General features: G+C 38.9%; 1 protein-coding gene across 2 annotated transcripts in view; it reads right to left on the bottom strand.

The window, feature by feature from the left end:
• The window catches only part of MRPS17 (mitochondrial ribosomal protein S17), a 131287-nt gene that overhangs the window by 106304 nt on the left and 4983 nt on the right, over positions 1 to 20000 (bottom strand). The gene's annotated exons all lie outside the window — the stretch shown is intronic.

The raw sequence follows: 20000 nt of genomic DNA, 5'->3' as shown, positions 1-20000 counted from the left end.
GCTGGATATATATCCATTTTCGGTAGAGGCCCGGGGAGAAAAGCTCCACACAGATATACAAAAGTATAAAAATATTGTTACATGGTAAATAAAGGATTAAAAAAACAAATAAAACAGGCAGTTAATTACATTTCAGAGATCAAAACACTTAAGAAAAGTAACAGCGAACATAATATTGCTTAAGAAAGCTAAAAACAGATATAATACAGTAAGTGTTATGTACAATAGTTCACATCAGGTTGAAGGATTTAAGAAATAAGTTGATTAGAGTTTAAATAGTGTCAGTCTTAATAACAAGACTAAGCATTTAAATGTTTGGAAGTTTGGTTAGAAGAGAAGAAAAACAGGGGTGAAGAGGGTTGTTAGTCAGGGTTACTACAAGGGCATAGCCAGTGCATTTGGAGTTGTTTTTTAAGTTTTTGTTTAAAGAGTGGCAGGGATGTAATTAGAGTTAGTTCATTGGGTAACAGATTCCAGTTTTTTCCTACTGTGTTGGTAAACAGAGAGTCACCAGCTGTATTATTAGACTTTGTTAAACTAGCAAGGAGTTTACTAGAAGAATGTAGGGAGTTCAGATTATTATATGGGATTAAGAGTTTTGAGAGTATAGGGGTATTATTGGGTTGGTAAAATATCTTGTGGGCAATTGTGAGTTGGGAGATTATCAGATGGTTTTGGAATTCCAGCCAGTCTAGTTGCCTAAGATTAGAACAGTGGTGGGTTCTGAAGGGATTGCCAATAGCGAATCTGGCAATATTATTGTAGGAAGTTGCTAATTTGTTGAGGTTAGTTTTCTTAAGGTTGGTAAATATAGGTGAGGCATACAGAAGGGTTGAGATTAGATGGGAGTGAGCGATCTTGGCTCTGGCTGTTGAGGTTAAAAAAGGTTTTATTCTATATAAACAGCCTATTTTTCTGTTGACTATTTTAATGGTGTTGTTTATATGGTGACCAAATGAGAGATTATTGTCAATGGTTATTCCTAAAAGTTTGGTGGTAGTCAGGGAAAATGACAGTGCCATTATTTGAAGAGATTGAGAAGTCTAAGGGGGTGGACCTAGTAGTGGGTGTAAAGAGAAGGAGTTTTGTTTTTTTGGCATTAAGAAGGAGGCAACGTTTGGTAAACCATGTTTCTATAGTGTTGAAAACATTTTGAGTAAGAGAATATAGTTCAGATGGAGAGGTTGCTGAACATATTAGTGTGGAGTCATCTGCATATTGAATACAGGTGGCTTGAGGAATTGCTACATGGAGATCATTAATAAATAATGAGAAAAGAAGTGGTCCAAGAATGGAGCCCTGAGGGACCCCGATGGTGACAGGTAAAAAGGTGAAATTTGATTTTCCCAGAGAACTGCCTGTTGCTGAGGTATGATCTAAACCATTTAACGGCCAGAGAATCAAAGGAAAGAGATTTAAGAATATTGATTAGGAGGGTATGGTTAACCATGTCGAAAGCTTTAGAGAGGTCGATGAAGAGTGCAGATGAGAGGATGTTTTTGTTACGGTTTCTATTGATGGTATCTGTAAAGGATAGAAGGGCAGTAGTGGTACTATGTGATGGCCTAAAGCCATGTTGACAGTTTGCTATTAAGTTATGTAGAGAGAGATGATGTAAAAGTTGTTGGTCAATGCATTTTTCCATAATTTTTGCTATGGGTGATGAGAGCAATTGGCCGATAGAGTAATCATTAGAGTTCTCACCTTTATGTAAGGGGATAATGTGGGAGAGTTTCCAAATATCTGGGATGGTTCCTTCTTGGATTGTCCTATTTATAAGGATAGATATAGGGTAGGCAATTACTTTGGCTGCTTTTTGGAAATACTGGGAAGGAAGTTGGTCAGCAGATGGAGTACATGGCTTAAGTTTATAAATAAATTTATAGATGAGAGAAGTAGAGACGGGTTGTAGTTTGAATTTAGAGGAAGAGTGTGGTACGTTGATGGGAAGGCTGGAGTTTTCAGAAATAAGTTGACTAGCTAGAGATTGTATAATCTCAGTGAAGAAAGAGTTAAAGGTATTGGCAGTTTGATAGAGAGTATTTGGATCTGCATCAAGTGGGGTGGGTGTTCAGGAGTTACCTGGGGAAAGGAGCTTATTTATTTATGCAAGACCAGAACTTTTGAGGATTATTTTGATGAGTTTGTTGAAGTTTACAGTAGTAGTTTTTTTTGTCTGTAAGTATTGCCTTTTTTGTACTATTTCTAAGCTGCCTAAAGTGGAGATGATCAGAGCTATTTCTATTAGATCTCCATTTGGCCCAGACTTTGTTCCCAAGTAGAACTTGATTTCTAGTTTCATTCGAGAGCCATGGGGCTGGGTTGGACTTCATTCTGATGGAACGTTTAGGAGCATGCTTATCAAGGATAGAGAAGAAAGTAGTGTTAAAATACTTTACGGCCTCTTCAAGTGGAAGGGATTTTAAAGGATTCCAGTTGCATGCTCTGAGCTCAGTTTGAAATAATTCTGCGTTAAAGTGTTTGGTAGAGCGTGCTGTCCTAAAGGTGGGGGGGTTTGGAAAGTCTTTCTTTACTCTAGTGATGTAGGTCAAATAATGATCACTTACATCATCTGGCAGGGTTCCTACTTTGTAAGTTTGTTTCACTTTATTTATGAGTATCCAGTCTAAAGTACTCTCTTTTTTATTAGGTTTGTTAATTCTTGTTGTAGAGGTTATGGTTTGGGTAAAGCCATGGAGGTTGATATGAGAGGTAGGATTTTCAGCATTAACACTTTTCCAGTCAATATTAAAGTCGCCTAGTATTACTGTTTCTTGGGGGTAAGTAGAAGATACCCAGCTAAGAAAAGCCTCTAGTGTAGTTATATTATTTCCGGGTGGTATGTAAATGCAGATAATGTATAAAGATTTGTTAGCGTTGATTTGGAGCTTAGTACTGAGGACTTCTGCGTTGCTATCCTGGGTTGGATTGGATGGTAGGGTAGAGATGTGAAGTCCATTTTTAAATAGACTTGCTACTCCACCACCTTTACGTTTTATTCTGTCTAGTCTCACTATATTATAGCCTTTGGGAATAATTTCATTGTCTTTAGTTTCTGGTTTTAACCAAGTCTCAGTGAGGCAGAGGATATCAAAGGAGTGAATATCTAGGAGGGCATGAAGGTGAGGTACTTTATTACTGATGCTTTGGATATTCAGATGCCCTAATAGGAGAGAGCTACTGAGTTTAGGGCGAGTTGTTTGGACTGTAGGGTTGGTAGGTCCAGGGTTGGGGTGGATGTCGCCATCTTTTAAGGAGGGATTATTTAGTTTTGTTACTGAATTGTTTCTAAGGTAAGTTTGAATTTTCAACTTTTTTCTGAGGGTAGGTTATGTTTAATATGGGAGAGTCTGTGGTATTTAGGTAGTAGGTAACTGGGAGTGGAAGTTATGTTAGAATGTCTATTGAGGGATGTGTGTGTGTAAATTGTAGTTTGTTTGTGGGAATGGTTAAACTGGAAATAGTGCAGTTTTTCAAAGGAGGTAAGAAGGTAGGCTGAGAAGAGGGTAGTTAAGAGTATAATTGTGAGTGTTAGCTTGGCTAGATTGGGGAGAGGCATCTTCGAGGAAATAATAAAATAAGAACTCGAGTGAAGGGATAAATTAGGGAGCGAGATGTAGAGGAGAGGAAGATAAAAGGATACAAGAAGAGAAGAGAGGGGGCACTAAGATATACAAGTTAAGAGTAGGAGGATATGGCAGAGGTACCCTAAGGAGTGGCTTATTATGAGTGATTGTTAGAAGGTAGGGGTGTGGCTAAATTATGTGGGATGGGTGAAGTATGGGATTGGTTGGAAGAGAGAATGTGTGGTTAGGGAAGTATAAGTGTAGGACCCCTGGGGGGTGGGTGGGAATTGGGGGTAGGGGAGCAGAGTGAGACCGTAGGGCGAACAGAGCGGGTCACAGCTGAGAGAGGCTGAGAGGCAATCAGTTATGGAGAGAGACTGAGTTCTACAGGCACAGGAAAGGTAAGAGACATATACTGTTACTAAGTAGCAGAGAAAAAAGGTGAACAAAGATATAGCTGTGCTGGGGGGATAGTTATGTAAAACAGTTTTAAAACAAAGAGAGAGATTTTTATAGAAGGTGCCAAAGGTGGGAAAGGAGGTTTATACAGAGGGATAATAGAGGGGGCCAGTAGCAAAAAGTAGCGATAGTCAAAGTGGTCTTATTTAATAAAAACTCCCAGACTTACCTGGGATAATTCCCATTTTAAAGCAATCATGGGGTGGGGGGTAAGTACATACATAGAGAGTACAAGCACTGATATCAGAGTCTAGGTTTCTACAACCAGTGAGAGATGGTATTCCAAAGCCTAAGATCTGCTGCCCTCTAGTGGATAGCATGGGGAAAACACTAATTCCACTAGGAAAGTAGGAGGAGGGGGGGAGAGATGGTAGGAGGGATAGGTCCACGGGTGTGCTGGCCCTTACAAAATAGTTTAAAATTGAATGCAGTCACCAGTAATTTACAGTTATCGCACTCACAAGGTTAAAGTTGAATCATACATATACTGTAGGATAACACCTACACTGTGAGGCTGAATGCAGGGGGTCCAGGTAGATCCTGAGGGGCTTCTAGGTTGAGTTTCCCTACTATTCAGTAGGATAACATTAGTCTTACAGGGTTTCAAATAGAGGGACTGGCTGTGTCTCCACACAGGACGTAGAAGCTGAAAAATGAGACAGAAAGAAATATTAAATAATTGTTAGCTAACTAGGTTAGGTTCTATGCAGGAGTGGAATGAAAATGTGTAGAGGAGTGCTAGTCAGAAGTTGAGTGGAGTGTAGGATGCAGTGAGGTATTAGCACAGAGTGTAACATACAGTAAGGTAAATTAGCACAAGTATTCAGTTTATATAATCAAATACATTAATTTGTATGGCTCAGAAAAACAATGCATATATTTCTACTACAGAAGACAATGTGTAGTTACTAAGTATAAAACAGCATTAACTAATGAAGCGTTTAACCTATCAAAAAAAAGAAAATAAACCAAGTCATAGAACAGTAATACAGTCCATGCAGTCATATCATAAAAGAATGTCCATTATAGCAATCCATATTACCAGCAGCACAAATAGCCCATTGAATAATTCTTAAATAGCACTTGGGTAAAACAAGTGTAAGGCTCAGGGCCTGATCCCAAGATTAAATAGGCTAAAGCAAATTATGCAGCGCTATGGTTAAGGTGTTCTTTTATGCTGCGAGAAGCTCACAAAGACTGTAACAGTTATAAAAATTATAGCCAAAAAAGAGGGATAAGGCTGGTTTACACCTCAACAGTAGTAAAAAGAAAGTAAAAGTAGTGCGAATAGCTTGTCCAAGCTACAGGATCAATATATTAATTGGAGTAGCGATCCTGGATGCCGGTTAGGGAAGCCACAATGGAGAATTTAAATCCTTTATCAAAATTAACGTAACCCGGCTATCCAAATGCCACAGCATAAGCAGGCCAACTAGAAACTAAAAAGAAAAATAAAATCACCACCAACAAAGGGGTAACAGGGTTAAAGTGTCAGCCAGCAAGTTGAGAGTTCTCGAACCTTAATGGCTAGCAGAGGAAACACAGTAGGGGTCGGAGGGCTAGGGTCACGAGTAACGACGGTCGTTACGCCCCACGTGTAGCTAAATGGAATTTAAACTATGTCTCCGGTACTACAGACAGGGAGGTGAATACCCATAGTGTGGGGATTTTGCACTATAAGAGTGAAAAAAAGAAAAAGAAATAGGCCGATTACATCTGCCTGTAGCCCTCAGTATTAAAAAATAATTAAAATCATTAAAATAAATTCGTTCCACTAATATAGCGATAGCAGAAGATACCCACAGCATGGAAGAAACGCCACGCGGAGATCACGCCAAACCAAGAGTAGCAGCAGCAGCAAGGAATAACACAGTTCTAAACCAAACATGCCAAACCTAAAGTAGCAGTAGCACCAAATATATCACAGCTCTAAAACCTAAGAGCCTGACTGGCTAGCTTTAAAAGCAGAGAATAAAAATACCGGTAATATCTACCAGATAGCTAACAAAAACACATATTTAAACACCTCAAATGTTTTTAAACATAACAGAGACGTCAAAATGCCTGAGAGAACACTCATAAATAAGCGTTAATTTAAGCGTGCACAGAGCGACAATGTTGTCAGTAATGCTTCGAAGTTTATAAAAAAAGTACAAAAATTACAGCACAGTACTATTTACGAGCAAATTCTAGTACAGTAGACACAGATGAAGCACACTTACGGCCCACACACTGCCCGGAGAGCAAGGGGCTGTTGGTTCATACATATACGTTGATTTAAGCATGCAAGTAGCAATAGATGTAAGGGCTTCAATGCATATAAAAATGTACTAATTCCTACCCAGCACTATAAAGAACAAAGTCTAATACAGTAGACACAAAATGAAACCACTTACGGACCACACACCACCTGGAGAGCTAGGGGCTTTTGGCCAGAGCTGAGGGATTTTAAAAATGGCGCCTAAAGGCTTAACCTATATTTATAGGTTTAGCTAAGCAGATGAGATGGGAAGAAGTGGGCGGACTAGGAGGTTACTAAACAGAGTGAGGGGGGCGGGTATCTAGATAGAGTGAGGGGGGGGAAGGTAGCTAGGAGGGAAAGGTGAGATCCAAGCAGGTGGAGAGAGTGGTCAGAGCAAGGAGTGATATAGGCACTGAGAGAGGCTGAGAGGCAAGGAGTGATATAGGCACTGAGAGAGGCTGAGAGGCAATCAGTTATGGAGAGAGACTGAGTTCTACAGGCATAGGAAAGATAAGAGACATATACTGTTACTAAGTAGCAGAGGAAAAAGGTGAACAAAGGTATAGCTGTGCTGGGTGGATAGTTATGTAAAACAGTTTTAAAACAGAGAGAGATTTTTATAGAAGGTGCCAAAGGTGGGAAAGGAGGTTTATACAGAGGGATAATAGAAGGGGCCAGCAGCAAAAAGTAGCGATAGTCAAAGTTGTCTTATTTAATAAAAACTCCCAGACTTACCTGGGATAATTCTCATTTTAAAGCAATCATGGGGTGGGGGGTAAGTACATAAATAAAGAGTACAAACATTGATATCAGAGTCTAGGTTTCTACAACCAGTGAGCGATGGTATTCCAAAGCCTAAGATCTGCTGCCCTCTAGTGGATAGCGTGGGAAAACACTAATTCCACTAGGATAGTAGGAGGAGGGGGGGGGGGTAAGTCAATAAAAAGATGGTAGGAGGGGTAGGTCCACGGGTGTGCTGGCCCTTACAAAATAGTTTAAAATTTAATGCAGTCACCAATAATTTAAAGTTATCGCACTCACAAGGTTAAAGTTAAATCATACATATACTGTAGGATAACACCTACACTGTGAGGCTGAATGCAGAGGGTCCAGGTAGATCCTGAGGGGCTTCTAGGTTGAGTTTCCCTACTATTCAGTAGGATAACATTAGTCTTATAGGGTTTCAAATAGAGGGACAGACTGTGTCTCCGCACAGGACTTAGAAGGGACCACACCGGAGAGCTAGGGGCTTTTGGCCAGAGCAGAGGGATTTTTTGCATTGTGTTTTTGTAGACTTAGAGAAAGCATATGACAGGGTGCCTAGAGAGGAGTTGTGGCATACTATGAGGAAGTTGTGAGTGCCAGAGAAGTATGTAAGAGTGGTACAGGATATGTACGAGGGTAGTGTGACAGCGGTGAGGTTTGCAGTGGGAGTGATAGATGCATTTAAGGTGGAGGTGGGATTACATCAAGGATCAGCTCTGAGCCCTTTCTTATTTGCAATGGTGATGGACAGGTTGACAGACGAGATCAGACAGGAGTCCCCGTGGACTATGATGCTTGCAGATGACATTGTGATCTGTAGTGAGGGTAGAGAACAGGTGGAGGAGACCTTGGAGAGATGCAAATATGCTCTAAAGAGAAGAGGAATGAAGGTCAGCAGGACTAAGAATATATGTGCGTGAATGAGAGGGAGGATAGAGGAATGGTGAGGATACAAGGAGTAGAGGTGGCAAAGGTGGATGAGTTTAAATACTTGGGATCAATAGTTCAGAGTAATGGTGAGTGTGAAAGAGAGGTGAAGAAGAAAGTACAGGCATGATGGAGTGGGTGGAGAAGAGTGTCAGGAGTGATTTGTGACAGACTAGTACCAGTAAGAGTGAAAGGGAAGGTCTACAAGAGGGTAGTGAGACCAGCATTGTTATATGGGTTGGAGACCGTGGCATTGACTAAAAGGCAGGAGTTTGAGCTGGATGTGGCAGAGTTAATGATGCTAAGATTCGCACTGGGTGTGACGAGGGAGGACAGGATTAGGAATAAGTATATTGGAGGGTCAGCCCAGGTTGGAAGGTTTGGAGACAAAGCCAGAGAGGCAAAATTACGTTGGTCTAGACATGTGCTGAGGAGGGATGCTGAGTATATTGGGAAATAGATGCTAAGGATGAAGGTAACAGGAAAAGAGAAAGGCCTATGATAAGGTTTATGGATGTGGTGAGAGAGGACATGCAGGTGGTTGGTGTGACACAGCAAGATGCAGAGGACAGGAAGAAATGGAAACAGAGGATCCGCTGTGGCGACCCCTAATGAGAACAGCCGAAAGAAGAAGATGATGACAATAAGCTGGCTGCATAAGTGTGCATACCCTTAAACTAATACTTTATTGAAGCACCTTTTGATTTAATTACAGCATTCAGTCTTCTTGGGTAGGAGTCTATCAGCATGGCACATCTTGACTTGGCAATATTTGCCCACTCTTCCTTGCAAAAGCACTCCAAATCTGTTAGATTGTGAGAGCATCTCTTGTGCACAGCTCTCTTTGGGTCACCCCACAGATTTTCTAATGGATTTAGGTCTGGGCTCTGGCTGGGCCATTCCAAAATTTTAATTTTCTTCTGGTGAAGGCATTCTTTTATTGATTTGGATGTATGCTTGAGGTCATTTATCATGTTGAAAGGTGAAATTCCTTTTCATCTTCAGCTTTCTAGCAGACGCCTGAAGGCTTTGGGCCAAAAGTGACTGGTATTTGGAACTGTTCACAATTCCCTCCACCTTGACTAAAGCCCCAGTTCCAGATAAAGAAAAGCAACCCCAAAGCATGATACTGCCACCACCATGCTTCACCGTGGGGATGGTGTTCTTTTGGTGATGCAAAGTGTTGTTTTTGCGCCAAACGTACCACACATTTTAAAACATTTAAATTACTGTGCTGTTATAACTGACTAAAATTACTATCCCAGTAAAACTTTCTGTCACAAAAACTACATACATACAGTACAAAATTTGTTGACATTTAAATATTCATTTAAAATCCTAACTTCAATCTTAATAAAGTTTTCAAGCTTGTATTTCCATTTAGTCAGGAAACAGACCTGCTCTTAAAAAATTGCCACTTGTACTCTCTGTCTTTCAGGACATTACTGCAACTAAGCACAACATTTTCTGTATTAAATTTGTTCAACGACTATAAAATGGAACTTTTTAAATTTAGTACATTCCAAACTAAGCTTAGCTAAGGCATTAGAGAGATCACAATTTCTTATTGCCTTCACATGTTTTCTAATCCTGTAACGCAACTCTCCACATAAAACTGGGAACAGTTATCACACTTAAGTAAATAATAAACCTGCTGTGAAAATTGTACCTCTTTTTGATCTCGTACATAAAGTTTTGTATGTTCAAACATTGCAGAACTAACACTACTAATATATCTGCATTGCCTACAGTCGATGCATGAAAAACTACAGAAAGTTCTAACTCCTAGCCTGTTTTCTCTTGTTAAATCCAATTCAAGCAGCAACTTCAAGGGAAGGATGGATGCAGTCACTGTTAAGTTCTTCAGCAAAGGGAAAGAAGCCATGTGAAAACCGGCAAATAATTCCAAGACCACTGCTATAGACCAGGATGAGGCGTTAGAATTTTTAAGATTATCTGGAAAAAGTTGCCAATATTGATTGAGTAACTATTGTTGTGGAGTCTTTCGGCTCTTCCCGGTTAGGGGTCGCCACAGTGGAACTCCGGTCCGCTAATGATTGGCATTAGATTTTTATGTGCAGAGTTGCCAGCCCTGACGCACAACCTTCAATGAAGGTGCGCCCATTCATGCATGTCTCCAGACAGAAGACGCTCTAGCTGAGAATCGAACAGGACAACGTCTTACTGTGAGGCGACAGCACTACCGCAACACCACCACCGCAGTTACAATGTTATTAATTTGATGGATCTTGCACTTTGAAAAAACTTCTTGTTTGATTATCAAATTTATCATCAACTAACTGGAGTAGCTATAGGGGCTAGAGTGTCCCCTGCGTGTTGGTGGGAGGAAACAATATTAAAAGCTATTCTTTTGTTTCGGCATGTCTAATACTATAGGAGGTACATAGATGATCTTGTTTTTATATCAGGAGGTAGTAAAAATTTATTTCAAGAATTTGTTGAATACGTAAATAAGAGCATTTCATGGTTAAAGTTCACTATCAGTGGACTTGGGACCATTATTAACTTTTTAGACATCACAGTTACAATGGATGTTAAAACACCAGTTGGAAAGCACTGTTTACAGAAAGGAAACATTTAGGAACAACTATGTCCATTTCAGCAGCCATCATCCTAGAAAGATGAAATTATATATTTTTTGTGGTTATAAGGCTGTGCCATATTATAAGTAACGATTAGGAATTGCTTAAAGAAGTTTGGTTCCTTAAAAGCCTTTTTGTTACTACAAGATATCCCTCAAAAGACTTATAAAAATTGAGCATGAAGTTCTAAGTAAAACAATTGTAGTTTTCCTTCTATACTGAAAAAAGGGACAACCTTTAAGCAACACCTAGTTCTTAATGGTACTCATATCAAGATAAGTGGAGATAAGAGATATGCTTTTTTCAGTACATCTTATGACGGGCAGTCAAAATATTATAGATACTGTTAATCATAACTGGAAGATAGTGTTAAGTAAACCTGATTTAAGCAAAGTTACTGGAATGTCTGTTTATTTTTAAGAAAATTCTAAATTTGAAGTTGCTGCTTGAAATGGATTTAACAAGAGAAAACAAACAAGGAGCTAGAACTGTCGGCACTTTTTCATGCAGCGTCTGCAGGCAATGCAGATATATTAGCAATGTTAGTTCTGTAATGTTTGAACAGATCAATTTCATGTATAAGGCCAAAAAGGGATACAACTGTCACAGCAGACTTATTGTTTACTTAGCAAAGTGCGATACCTGTTCCCAGTTTTATGTGGGAAAGACCGTTAGAGAGTTGCTTTACAGGATTACAGAACATGCAAAGGCAGTAAAAAATTGCGCTCTCTCTAACACCTTAGCCAAGCATAGTTTGGAATAGACCGAATTTAAAAAGTTCCATCTTACAGTGTTGGAACAAATTAATACAGAAAATGTTGCGTTTAGCTGCAATAATGTACCAGAGGCCAGAGAATACAAGTGGCAATTTATTTTAACAGCTGATCAGTTTCCAGGGCTAAATGGAAATATAAACTTAAGTTTAACATTGAAGTTAGTTTGGGTTTTTAAGTGAATATTTAAATGTCATTTTTTTTAATATGCATTTTTGAGACAGAAAAAGTTTACTGGGATACTAATATTATATAGTCGTTTCTAATAGCACAGCCATTTAAACATTTTAAAATGTTCCAATTGAACAGGCTGGTTTTGATTGGTCTAGTAGGATATGATGCAATTTTAGGCGGGATATTTAAATATGTATGTTAAGAAATTTTTTTTTTCTGATGAAGTTCCATTTCAAATAAAATACGAAAGCGCTGAATATTGTTGCAATAGTTTTTAGTTATAGCGGATGAGACAGAGCCAGTGCGCAAAGATTGTTGTTTCAAGTTTAGCAGCATCTTTGTTAATGTAATGCATATAGATCTCACAGACACACAACACATACATTATCAGTTTACAGGTGATGAGAAGATTTTATGCAATGTAGACATCATTTAATTGTACACTAGTATAGATCGTAAGGATGGCTTACAATTTATGATGTTATATCTTAATCAAACTAACAATGTATACATTGCAACTAATAATTTATGTCAAGTCCTTATTAAATTTGTGCTGCAGAACAATTACTTCACCTTTGGAAAAGATTTTTCGGCAAATAGTAGGAGTGGCTATTGGTGCACATGTGGCACCCTCCTTTGCCAACATTGTGTTATGTTAGTGGGAATAGGTGTATTTAGTCGCTCATCCTTATTTCAGAAAGGGAAACGGTACAGGAGATTTACAGATGATTTGTTTTTTGCGGGGGGAGGGGCAAGGATGAATTTGATTTGCTTTTACAATACATTCATTCAAGTCTTTCATGGTTGAAATTCACAAAAGGAACCACTGGGTTAAAGGTTATTTTTTTTAAATTTGGTCATTCAGATGGATCCAATTAAGAAATGTTTTCATAGTACAATAGTTCTTAAAGAAACCTTTAAGCATATTTGCATTTTTATAGTGGTCATCCTAAGTATATGAAATTAAACGTGTTTAAAGGCCAACTTATTAGGGCCAGTCGGATTATTGGTGATGATGAGTGCTTTAATTGTGAAGTACAGAGAATCATTAACTATTTTGTAGGAAGAAAATATCCCTTGAAAGACTTATTAAATATGTCAGAAGGCAACAAATTAATAAGGTTCCTCCAATTCTTAGAGAAGGAATAGAATGCAATAACAAAAACAAAGGTAAAACTGATAAAGTTTTTTTTCATTCCCTGTATCCATCTGTAATGACAGCAATGTCATTAACGTATAGTAAAAGCGAACTGGAAAATAATTACTGGTAACCCTGTTATAATATTAGGCAACCAACCATATTTTGTGGTTAAGAAATCAGCTAACATTAGGACATTATTGGCTTTTTAATCTAAATTATAATGTTAAAGTATTCTTTCTAAGGATGGTAGTTTTTCCTGTGGTTTATGTAAACAATGTAGACATATCAGTAACACTGATGTTGCAATTTCCTCATTTTAAATAGCGTATTTCAAGTGAGGGGATGTTATAATTGCAACAGTAAAAACACAGTTTACACAAGTATTTGCAGCACTTGCCACTGCTGGTATACAGGTAAGATTATTAGACCACTTAAAATTAGGATATCTGAGCATTTGAAAGCTATTAAAGATAAAGATTAATTAAATGCATTGAGTAAACAAGACTGGTATGTGAAGGGTTCATGAAATGTAATGTTTCTGCTTTAGAACAGATAGACAAGTCTAAGTTAATTAGTGGATGTAATAAGTTATTAGAAACTAAAGAATTAAAGTGGAAAATTATGCTTAGGGCTGACAAAAAGCCAGGTTTCAATGAACATATTACTATTAAAAGTATACTTAAATATAAAAATTTGTAAAATGTCTACATCCATTTTGAAATGGAATTTATCTGATAAGCTTTTTAAATTGAGATATTTATTTGTAAGCTGTTTTATTCAAGGTTTTGATATACAGGGTGTTGATTATTGTTTAATTAGCATGCAATTATTGTTGGATTTTAACTGGACAAGTAATTATGTATTGGGTATTTAAACTAATGGTATCTGATGTTTATATTTTCTGATGAAGTTCCTTTGATTAAAAGTGGGCCAAAAGTGCTAAACTTGGTTGTGGTACTACTTTTATTTTAGTTATTCCTTCATCTTGGTCCAGATCAGTGCCTCCAGGATTTTTTTTTGGGTTATTAGTTTTCATTTCTTGGATTGCTGGAGTTTGTTTTATGTGTGTGTGTGTCTGAGTGTGTGTAACACACACACACACACACACACACACACACACACACACACACACACACACACACACACTATATTATATACACATACAAATAATTTTCGGAAGAAATCAGGAACAGTAAAATGTTCTGAAATTTACTATTTCAGGAATGGGAACTAAGTTCATTTTCTGGATGTTGCCTTATATTTAGATAAAGAAAATTTACATTTTCGTTCTAGTATTTTCTGAAAATAACAAATAACTTTTTAAGATTATAATAGTCAACATCCATATTTATGAAAATAATGTTATTAAAGAGCAATCCATAAGGCTATCACGTATTACTAGAGAAGATTCTACTTATATTCAAGAAAGTTTATTTCTTAAAGAATTGTTCTTATAATGGAATTCCCTAAAAATTTAGTTGATCAAATTGTGACAAATCACAATTTAGTGCATTAAACATACGCCCATTCCTAAAAGTGGTTTTAATAGCACAAAAAAAAACAGTGAAGAGAATGATATTATACTTAGTTTTCACCTGGCGTGTTTCCTTTAAAAAAAATTCATCATTGGAGCATTACACAAGGCAACTACAAATTATTTAACACCTTAGGTCACAGCCCTAACTTGTGTTGTAAGAAGACAAAAACTTTCAAGACTATTTCTGAATTTAATAATAACAGTTATAAATTACACAAGGGTACCAATATCAGAAATGTTGGTATGTTTACATGTGAGAATTGCAACTTTTGTAAATACACTAAAGTCTGCAAAAGTTATACCTTTAAACATCAGCAGTTTACAGTCATGTTTAAAGGTCAATTTAATTTTCAATTCAGTTAATGTAGTTTATCTTGGTGCCTGTGACACTTGCTACTGTTTTTATGTAGGAAAAAATAAAAACTATATGATCGCACCAGAGAACACTACCTTGCATTAAAAATTATGATTTAAAGAATCATTTGGCAAAGTATAGTAAAATGTGTGCAGGATTTAAAAGTTTTAAATTTAATGCTTTAGAAAACGTGCAAGAATTTGTAGGCAATGTCAATGCACTATTAGAAGTGCGAGAACTGAAGTGGCAGCTATTTTTGAATGCAGGCACTCTACCAGGATTAAGAGATAATTTGAATATTAAGTGTGCAATGAAGTGGTTTTACTAGGACGTGATGTCACTGCTCTCACAAATATAACTGAATGTCCATTTTAAATATTGTGTTTGATATACTGCATGTATTTCTGACGTTCTGCTTAATAAAACTAGAACAAAAGCGCTAATTCGGACTGTTGGTCTGTCTAGTCACACTGTAGTGCTAGTTTTTTTTAGTATACACAGTTTTTTTGTTCTTTCACTGGCATTTTATATATATATATATATATATATATATATATATACACACACACACATATACATACACACACACAGTGTATAAATATATGTGTGTGCATTTTTATATATATATGGTTCCACTGTATAATCTTGAAATCTTGAATTTCAGTATCTCAAGACCATAAAGTGGAATTTTTAAAATCCCGAAACTCCAAAAGTGAGAATCCTGAAATATTGAATTTGTGGTTATGGTGTTCCGGTATTTCACGCTGGATGTAGTGTGTGCAGAAAGTTTCGTGTAGTGTGTGGATTTAGCTGGTATGTAAGGAAAAGTGGGTATTTTGTTGGGTTTTAGGTATGTGTTTGAGTGCATGTAAGTGTGCTTGGAAGTTTTGTGTGTGGGTTAGGGTAGGCAGGTAAAAGTATGAATGTTTAAGTGTTGAAAGTGGTGGTGTTCATATATTTGTGATATGTGTGTGTGTATGTGTGTGCGCGCGAGGGTGCTATAGAGTGTGTGTAGTGGTGCGTTTGCTGTCTTTTTCTGTTTGGTGTGATCTCAGAGTTAGTATATATAAGTAGAGGGGTGTTGGGGGTGCAGGGGGCTTGCTCCCTGCTTATATGTAGTGTAGGTTTGTTGGTTTGTGTGTGTTTTGGTTTGTTGTAGTGTGGGTTGGATGATGTATGTGTTGTGTAGTGTATGGTGTGTATGTTCGTGATTTCGGATTTGGAATGTTTGACTTTATGGTCTCGAGATAATGAAATTCGAGATTTCAGTATTTCGAGATTATAAAGTGGAACTATAACTATATCTATACATACCTCTCTCTCTCTCTCTATATATATATATATATATATATATATATATATATATATATACATACATACATACATACATACACACACACACATAAAATTTATTTAACATTTGTTTACCGGGGAGGTCCGACTGGGCCATTAGCCCATTTTCAGCAGAGGCCCTGGGGAGAAAAGCTCCATGTATAGTATTCTGTTTGCTACTCTGTTTAGTGTTGTACTGCTTACTTTGTAAGTGTATTTAGGTTCATAGGTTAGTACTAAGCTAACTGCCCTTGTGAACCATTGTAAGCCTAGCCAATGATCCCTTGTGAGACTCAAACCCTGCACCTTGTGCTTGTAAGGCAAACACCTTAACCATAAGGCCACCCGGAGGGAGGGAGATTATGGTTAAGGTGTTTGCCTTACAAGCACAAGGTGCAGGGTTTGAGTCTCAAAGGGAATAATTGGCTAGGCTTACAATGGCTCGCAAGGGCAGTTAGCTTAGTACTAACCTATGAACCTACGAACCTAAATACACTTACAAAGTAAGCAGTACAACACTACACAGAGTACTATACAATTATGTTTGTCAAATTACATACAATAATGTTTGTCAAAATACATACATCTAACATCAAAAACTTTTTGAATTTACAGAAGTGCGACTGGCACAGTTTGTTTAGTAGAGCAAGCATAACTTACACACTATGAAGAGTTAGATGAAAGCAGAGAAAAAATGTTGAATGGAGAAACTCAGAAAAGAGGGAGGGTGGAAGAGTTAAGGAGATGAGTGTAGAAGAGAGAGAGTCAGATGGTAAAGGATAGAGTAAAGGAAGAAATGCTTGTAAGTAGATGTGATCAGAGAACAAGTGAAGCAAATGACAAATGTACCGCTTTCATTTTAGCCGAGGGAGGTACATGAGCAGAGCAGTTGTTGGTTAGATGATCCTTGAGAAGTTGTTTAACTTGGCTGAGCTGGTAGTGTTAAGGATATGCTGTACCTGACAGCCTGGGAAGATATGATCGACAGACCACGACGCTTTGCCAGAGATGGCCTGCATCTGTCTTACCCAGGCTTCAGGCTTCTGGCAAAGGTTCTTGCCTTCCCTATAGTGCCTTTTTTTAGGACAAAATAATGTGGTTAAAACTACCAACATAAAAATTTCAACAAAACACAAATTAAAGGTCATGCTGCTAAATGCTAGAAGTTTAACATTCCTAACCCTGGAGAATGCTGACATCTGTGCAGTCACGGAGACCTGGTTCAAAGCTGCGGAGAGCTCCCCAGCCTTACCTGGTTATTCATCCCATCATACATTCAGACCCTAAAACTGTGGGCAATAAAGCCAAAGGAGGTGGAGTTTCAATATACATACACACCTCAAGGCTGGCCAAACAGTATGACGCACATGAGACACTCCAGGTGCAGTTAACCATAGGACAAGACCTCTATTCAAATCATAGCTAGCTACCGACCCCCAAACCTGACTCAAGATGCCCAATCCGCCTATTTGGACCTGTTAGAATCTATCAAGATTAAATCCTTTGTCCTGATCCTGGGTGACTAACTTCCCAAATATAGACTGGAAGAACTATTCATGCCAGAACACAAATGCCCAGAGATTCCTTGATTTTGTCAATGCAAATGTCTTGGAACAGCTAGTCGATACCCCCACAAGGGGTGACAATATCTTGGACTTGGTATTAACCAACATGATCAACCACTGCAGCATCCCTATAGTATCATCCTCCCTGGTTAGATCTGACCACAAAGCGGTCACTTTTGAAGTCACCATCTCCCCCAACCCCCCTCTAGCTAGGATCAGACAAAAAAACTTCTCCAAAGCTGATTACAGCCTCCTGAGGGATGGTATAAACAGCTTCACAACCCTCCCTCCCGGTAGGAACTGGCACCAATATCCAAAACTACACCAAAGCACTATATGAGCATTTATACAGATGCATGGAATCAGGAATACATGACGGGACTAAGTCATCCTCCACAAGGAAGAGTAAACCTGTCTGGACATCTGCAATAAATAAACTCAATAACAAGAGGAAAAAATTGCTGTCCAAGACCAAGAAGGAGCAGGTGCCCAATTGGAAGCAATGTCTCCTTAGCTTGAAAAAGGAAGAGCACTAGTTAAATCCTCCAAAGCAAACTTCAAGTTCAAATTGGCCACATCTACTACAAACACTCAAAAGGCCTTCTTCACATATGTCCACAACCTCAAAAGGAACCACCAAAATCTGTTTAAAACTGGAGGTCAAGGACACCACATATACAAATGCTGTCAAACTTGCAGGCTGACAGATTCAGCAAAAACTTTATCCCTCTGTCCCTCCCATCAGTAAATCAGGACATTCCCAGTAGCTGTCCCTTCCCCTTATATCTACAGAACAGGTCATCACTGCACTCTCAAAGGCAAAAAATACAGCCTCCATGGGACCCAATAACATCCCAGGCTGCATCCTATATGAACTCAGGCAGGCACTTGCAGCACCATTAGGCATCCTATTCAACCAATGCCCGAGCACTGGCTTCATCCCAGCTGAGCGGAGGACATTCACTGTCATCCCTTTACACAAACGTGGAGCGTCCACCAATCCAGGAAATTACAGACCCATCAGCCTAACAAGTATGATCTGCAAGGCCATGGAATGGATCATGGACCTCATTAACAAAGACAGTGGCAACCTCCAAACACTTGATCCCACACAGTTCGGCTCCGTCAAGGGGAAGTCATGTCTGCTAAATTCAGTCGACTTCTTTGAGACAGTCACAAAAGCCATGGACGAGGGGAACACTGTGCACACTGCCTATCCTGACCTGGCCAAAGTCTTTAACACTATTCCCCACTTGGGTATAAAACATAAACTCTCTCAACTAGGCATCAATCCATATGTTACCAGATGGGTAGAAAACTGGCTCACTGATCGAACTCACACAGTCAAGATAGGGGAAGCCACCTCAAGCAGTAGACCCGTAATAAGTGGGTTATTTGATATATATACTTTTCTGAGGTGCAGGCCAAAACCAGTGGGCTATGGCTGACCAAGTTTGCAGATGACTGCAAGTTGGGTGCTGTTATCAATTTCCCTAGTGATGTGGACATCCTCCAAGAGAGTCTCACTCAGACAAATGACTGGTGCCAGAAACATGGCCTCAAGCTGAATACCAAAAAATGCATCATCATCCCCTTTGGGGAGAGTGACGTCCCCACAAATTATCACATTAATAACAATGTCCTAAGCACTCAATCGGTCGTGAGTGATTTGGGCACCCAGGTGGATAGCAGCCTGACTTCTGACCACCATGTTGCTTCCATGGTACGGAAAGCCTTCTACAGGTCCCACCTCATAAGTAAGGGTATCTCATCCAGTGACAAGGAGGTCATAACATCCCTATATTCTTCCCTTATAAGGCCCATTATTGAGTACAATGCACCTTTCAACATGTACCTCGTAAAGCACATGCAGCAGCTGCAGAGACCACAGAGTTTCCTCACCAGGAGAATCCAGGGCCTCAAACATCTACCATACACAGATAGGCTAAAAGCCTTATCCCTCTACTCAGTTTCATACAGATCTTCAGAGGTGACCTCTGCCTGGCATACAAGGCGATCATGGACCCTACCTTGATGGACTGATGCATATCCGCAAGTCAAGCTCCACTCGAGTAACCCACATGTGCGGCCTCAACCTGGTCTGGGACATCAACAAGACTTGTTGGCAGGACAGATTTGTGTCTCAGAGACACTCTCATCTATGGAATAGACTCCCTCTCCACATCAAGCAGAGTACCTCTTTAACCCTTTTTAAGCGCAACCTGGATAACTGGATGGGAAGCAGAAAATATACCCCTGGGACTACACTCATGTCCCTGCTGGACAGGGGAATTGAGTGCTAATTTGTCTAAACATGGGCTAAACTCTTGGCTAGGCTTATAACTGCCTCAGGGCAAATAGCCTAGTAACCTCCTATGATCCTATGCTGGGGGATGGAATTCTATGCTTTGGAGATCTGGTTGGAGTAGAGAGAATCATCAAAGCTATTAGATTTAGTTACCTTTAACAGGGATTTGTCGGTGAAGCTAAGGGTTCTGTTTGTTTTGAGTACAGTTGGAAGAAATTATGGAAAGGTGGACATTTATCAGGTTTGGTTATGA

This window comes from Protopterus annectens, chromosome 13.part0 (assembly GCF_019279795.1).
Source record: "Protopterus annectens isolate FY-2018-M chromosome 13.part0, PAN1.0, whole genome shotgun sequence".
NCBI lineage: Eukaryota > Metazoa > Chordata > Ceratodontiformes > Protopteridae > Protopterus > Protopterus annectens.
Note: the sequence above shows the minus strand (reverse complement) of the source record. Positions and strands in the feature narration are given on the sequence as shown.